The 5,953-nt window shown below is 49.6% G+C and overlaps 1 protein-coding gene across 2 annotated transcripts in view; it reads left to right on the top strand.

The window, feature by feature from the left end:
• Positions 1-2,449: 2,449 nt before the first annotated feature.
• Positions 2,450-5,953, top strand: part of St6gal1 (ST6 beta-galactoside alpha-2,6-sialyltransferase 1) — a 138,390-nt gene continuing 134,886 nt past the window's right edge. Inside the window, exon 1 of one of the 2 annotated variants that reach the window (XM_029544436.1) lies at positions 2,450-2,906. The gene's annotated coding sequence lies outside the window, so the exon portion shown is untranslated. Of the gene's footprint in view, positions 2,907-3,723; positions 3,845-5,953 lie in introns of those variants that run through there. The other variant, XM_021209607.2, reaches the window with a different exon arrangement.

The following is a 5,953-nucleotide window of genomic DNA, read 5'->3' on the forward strand; positions in this document are numbered from 1 at the left end:
TTAAAGCACTTGGAAATGTATTCTTCATCATTCTGAAATCTAGTAGGCCCAAGGTCTAGGTGACATCAGCTTTGGCAACTGGTGAGGACAGGCATCTTGCCTGTAGCTGGTGCCTTTTAGCTTCATCTTAATGCGGTAGAAGGGCATGCCTATGTCTCCTTGATAAGTGGTCTCATTCAAGATAATGTTGCCCTCATGACTATCTGCCTCTCCAAGATCTCGACTCCTAATGCTATCCCTTGAGTGCAGGTTGAGTTTTCAGCATAAGAATGGAGAGTACATTCAGACAGTGGGAGCAGAAGTTATGGAATGTGGACTTCTAAGGAAAGCAACCAGAATGATGACCTATATTCCTGTAGCCTGCAGCTCTATAGCCCCCGACCAGCATGATGAACTACATTCCTATAGCCTGACAATCTATAGTCCCTAACCAGTATGATGTACTATACTCCTGTAGCCTGCAGCTCTATAGTCCTGAGTTATAGTTCAACATTTTGTCTCTCATTGCAGGTCAGAAGGCCTTACTGATGAAAGAGCCACCTTAGGAAGCTACCAGATGGTGATACCCCCTGCAATTTTTTTCTGGGAATACCCCTACATGTCTATTCATCTGTCCCAGGCTCCCCAGGGCTTCTTCTTAGGTATGTGGGTATTATCAATGTGACAAGTTCAAAACCCAGAGTGAACCCCTTCCCTTCCCCCCCCCCCCCCATTGACTGCTTAGAGTTCTAGAAAACAGAACTTAAGAGTAGGGGCTGGACCCCATTTTAAAAGAGTCTCTTTCCTATTGTATGGGTCTTAGTTCTTGAATTAAGTGGAAACAAGAGGGAGGTTGAAAATCAGGAGTGACACTTTCAATGAAACACATGGGATACTGAGATTTCTCAAGGGCCTGGGTGACTTAATTTCCTCATCCACAAGTGGGTTTAACACCTGATTGTAGTATAACACTGAAACAAGCACTGTGTGTCTTTGGTGATTCTTATTTAGATGCCTTTTCTTCATTTCTTGTGTCAGCATCACAGTTCAGGTGCTTAAGCGATCTCCACTGCCGGCAGCCTCCAAGTCAGTGTGAGATTCTCACTTCAAGTCCTCGCTCCTACTTCCATCTTCAAGAACCGCGACCGAAGAAGAAGAATTTACCTAAATCACAAGGATGCACTGTGCGCCATGCATAAAAATCGTTTAACGGCCTCTTAATGGAGAACAAAATCTTCGACCTTCAGTTAGCACCCTTTCAGAAACAGTCTCCCCGGGGTTTGCTTCCATTGGCTCACAGCAGAGCGCACTATTATGAGCATGCTCAGTAGGCTAGACTCTACGTTACTTGCTCCACATATAAATCATTTCGTGTAAACATGATCTTTAGTGCTGTCCTCTAGTTCTCCATGTTGCAGAAGAGGAAAGAATGGCCCAGAAAGACTGTGGAACTCACCCAGGAACAAATAGCTTCTTGGCCACAAAACTGAATTGCTGTCTGGCACTTTCTGATTTGGGTCTCTGGCTCCAGAGCAGCCGGGGGAGGGCGAGCAGCTAGGGGCTCAGAATCAAAGGATGGAGGAAGACAATCTGAAAGGAGGGTGCTGGGGAGGAGGAGGAGGCAACGCTTTCTTTCCCAGGTTGTTGGTGGGAAGTGGCTACCTGCACTTGAAGAGAACAACACGCTGGTCCCAGCTCCAGCAATCTTACTGTAGAGGCCATTTTGCTACACAGAACACCCAGACCAGCAATTTTCTGCGTTCTTGGAGCTCTATTTGATTCCTCTCCCAGCACAGAGGTGGATACTTGGGATGTGATTACTGCCTCAGAGTAGTCAAATCTCTTCTCTGGGATAGGAAGGACTGAAGGGGCGGCCAGATGACTGGCTTCCAGTTCACTTACAGAAACCTGGAAAGTTTTCAGTCTTTCGGAAGTGGTCTGTGGGTAATCAGAGATGGTCAGACTGCCAGGGTGTTTCTTCAACAAGATGTTTCCTCCTGACTTCTCCAGCAGCCTTATCCTAAGCCCAGTGGAAGGAAGGTGTCCGGCTGTCTTTACCTTTGTAGCCGGGTCCTGCCTGCCCGCATACCTACTGCGAAAGTTCCAGGTCGCGGGGCTCCAGAACATCTCAAAAAAAAAAAAAAAAAAAAAAAAAAAAAAAAAGTTTGACAAGGCTGTGTACAGGCCATACTTAATGTTGGGGGATTTTTGTTAAATTCTAAATACTACAGTCTAAGATGTGTGTGTCCTACATAAAAATTTGAGTTTTCACAGGGGTTAAATGACTTGCTTGATCAGGATCACCCTGTGCAGAGCCAGGACAAGCACTCTGGTAAGAGCGTTTTCGCCAGATAACACTGAATCCAATCCATGGGGACACGCAGGGGGTGGGGGTGGAGGCAGCATTTGGGCTTCTTTGCCTGCCGCATTGCTCCGCCCCCAGGCTTGCTCTTTGTGGATGGACCGCAAGATTCCCTGCATTACGGGGAGCCCTAAGCAGGCACCTTTAACCTTGAGCCTGCTCCCTTGCGACCTCCAGAGGGCCAGGGTGGTTTGGGACCGGTGTGATAGAGCACTTTTCTAGTTTTAACGACTCTATTTGCATAACGGAGACCGCGCTTCCTCCCGCCGGTCTGCCGTGCTTTTCTTCCCTCCTTCCCGGTCCTCTGTACCCACATCTGTGGTCCCTCTCTGCTTCCCAGAAGATCCCTTCTCAAGGGGACTCACTCGGAGCTTGAGTCCCGGGCTCTTCTCCCTCGGCCCGGCGAGATCCGGAGGCACCTGGAGGAGTTGAGTTGAGCGCCAGCCTGGGTTGGGGAGCCGCCCTGGCACTGCCCGACCCTAACAAAGGGAATCGGACTGCGCGCCGCGCGAGCGCTCGGTGGGCTCAGCGACCGCCGCCGACTTCCCGATTGAGAGCGCTGCAAGTGAGTAGGGGCGAGGCGGGCGACAGGGGTCTGAAGGAGGAGTGCAGGGGTGCGCTGAGAGGCAGCCCCAGTTGTGGGAGTAGGAGCCGCCGCCCCGGGCTGAGGATGTCTGTCGCCGGTCCAGGGGAGGACCGCCTTGGCCTCCTTTCCCTAACACCCCCCCCCCCCCCGGCACGCCAGCCTGCGCACCCATAACAAACCCACGTGTGCGGGGACGCAGGAACCTACACCGCAGCGTCTGTATTGTGTAAGGCGTTGCCTTGCGGAGTGAGGGTTTCTTTAGATCTTGCTCACTGTGGTAACAGAGCAGGAAACCAAGTCCGGTGGAAGGAGAGGGGGAGCGCAGGCACCACAACAAACGCACGTGTGTCCCTGCTGAACCTCATTTGGACAGGTTATTGTTCCAGCCAAACGGGTGCGACGCTTGGAGGCCACCTACTACTGCTGGAGGGGTGGGGACCTTTCGCAGCGGTGCTCTGTGAAGGGACGGACTAAACCTGTTGATTTTTAAAGGGGAAAAAAAAATACAAACAAGAAAGAGCCTACAAAAAGCCCCCACCAGACCCGCATGTATGCTTCACCCTTTGGCACGGGTTTGGAGGTGAAACCTACAAGCCCTTACCTCTCCTTCGAGGTTTTCTTAAGAGTCGTTGGCTGAACTAAGGATCTGTAGGGTACCCTTCTAAAACAGACCCTGTCCGACACACCATTGTCCTGGTGCTCTGGCGACTGCCCCTGTCGGGGAATCTCGAGCGCCTCCCTAGCTTGCTGAAAGAATAGTGCATTTTAACAAAATCCACCAGTGAGATCTTGGGTTTCGCTTGCTCTTCGCCTGGGAGCTCCCTGTGGCTAGACATTTCAGGTGTCACTGGCTCCTGGGCACACAAGGCCACTCGGGGCCCCTCATCTAGACAGGGACGTATTGGAGGCTCGCAGAGGTAGGTCCGCTGTTTGCTGTGCCTTCCCCTTAACTTTCACTCTGCCCACGCTGTCGGAATTTTAGCGCATCGAGGTCTGGGCTTGTCAGCTCTGAGGAAAAGTTGGGGACAGGAAGGGGGTGGTGAATGGATCCTAGGCGACCTGTGCAAGAGTGACAGCATCTTACCAATCTGATGCTTCCCCCTGTGGAGTCCCTGTGGAGACTAACCTGTCTTTGAAGAGAACTGGACAGCCTTCAACCGTGTGCCATTGTTATTGAAAAGGTCCAGGCCGCAGCTAGGGAACCTTTTTTATTTTACAGGCAGGAAGCTGAGGTCTGAGAGTTCAGCCCCTTGAGAACGGGTCTTCCAACTGCTCGGCCTTCATCCAGAGGATTCTGCGGTCGGCTTAAAAGGCAGTAGCCTCAGGCAGAGCAGAGTGAAACAAAGAAAATAATTCAAATTGGAAGCTGCGCCCTTCCATTATACCTTTCAAGAGTTCTCTGTTTAGTGGAGAAGAGAGATTTAGCATTTCCCCCACTTCCCAGCCTGTCCTGCTTCATAACTTCGCTCTGCTCTCCTGGCTGCCCCCTTGTTCTCAAATTGAACTAGGGCCAACTGGAGAGGCTTAGATGTTTTGCGGGCGCCTTTGTTCGGGCAGAAGCAGGGGCTGTTGACATCAGCCCCGCTGGGAGGAAAGTGTCTCTTGTAGCCAGCTGCTCCTGAGCCCCTCAGTAGAGAAGAAGCATTGTTTTCATTGATTTTATTTAATTAATTAATCTATTATGTATGAGTCCCGTGGAAGTAACTGTGCCTTTTGTGTTTAGCAGAGAAGCAGGCAGAGAACACCGAGGTTGGTTTCTCCAAAGCTATCTAGCTGTGGTCTGAGGCTTTTCTCTGCATCCCCTCTCCACCTAGGTGGGCTTCCTTCCTCCTAGTCGTGTTTCCTTTCCCCTTCATTTCCAGGCTGTTTAACTTTGTAATGGCAACGTAAAAAAAAAAAAAAAAAAAATCACAGCTCTCAATTTACAGGAATAGGAGAGAATTTATTCTGGAGCCACTTCGGGTGACCATGGCCTGGGAACAGAGATTTAGATTATCTCAAATTCTAGGTTGCAATGTGGAAGCAGCTTCTTGGAGTGTTCAGTTTTACTGAGCGGAGAAAGTTGTGCCTTAAGGAAAGTTTAAAATACATTGGCAGGTACATCAGAGAGGCAGGTACCTACGAATTTGGGGAACTGTTCTATACTACCAAGTGGGATTCTTAGCTTTTAGACTGGTAGAAGTTAGTTTCCTGCTAAGTTAATAGATTCTAAAAAGGCTTTTTATATGTTGCCAAAAGATGTTAGTTCCAACACAGGGAGTCATTGGGGGGGGCGGTAAGGGCAGGAGGTGGGCCAAGAATGGACTGGGGTGAGGGAGTGAGAGGGAGGTGGGGGATGGTCCAGGAAACTGCTGTTCTGGAGGACCAGAATCTAGCCCTAGATAAAGTAATTAGCCCCTGGACCTGCAGAATTGCAGTCTCCGAAGTGTTGTAATTCTTATCCAAAGACAGGGACAACTTTCTGGAGTTTCTGTTCCCAGTCAGGTGAGGTTGTCTCCTCGGGATGGTAATGAAGTTGAGGCTCCTTTTGTTTTCACATGGGAAAATTAAGGACTGGAGAAGAGAGATGACGAGCTCCAAACACACAGTCCACCTGCTTTTAATGTCCCTTGTTGCGTCAAAGGGAAGGTGTTGCATCAAACAAGTTGTCGGTACCCCAGAGTAAAGTCAAAGTTAGGTTGCTATAACAACACCCTTGAATCCTAAAGGATGTAAACAGGGTTGGCTTCCAAGCAGAGAAATGGGTGCTGAGGGCAGGTATGAGGTGGAGTATTGCCTTTAGGATGAGAATCACTTTTCCTTGGCTTGCCAAGTGGTTCATTTCCCTCTTGCCCCGGGAGTTGCTTTGCAAATATTTGCAAAGCAAAGGACACAGAGAGACTCCACTCAGCTAGTCACTGTAGTTAACCTCGTGGGTTCTATTTTTTTTTTTTTTTTTTTTCCCATGATTCTGTCAGTCCTTGCCCTTTTTCTTCTGTGTAGTATTTTCGACTAGGGGCCTTAGAGTCTGAGGAGGGCATGGGCCT

Source organism: Mus pahari, chromosome 12, assembly GCF_900095145.1.
Source record: "Mus pahari chromosome 12, PAHARI_EIJ_v1.1, whole genome shotgun sequence".
In the NCBI taxonomy this organism is placed as follows: domain Eukaryota; kingdom Metazoa; phylum Chordata; class Mammalia; order Rodentia; family Muridae; genus Mus; species Mus pahari.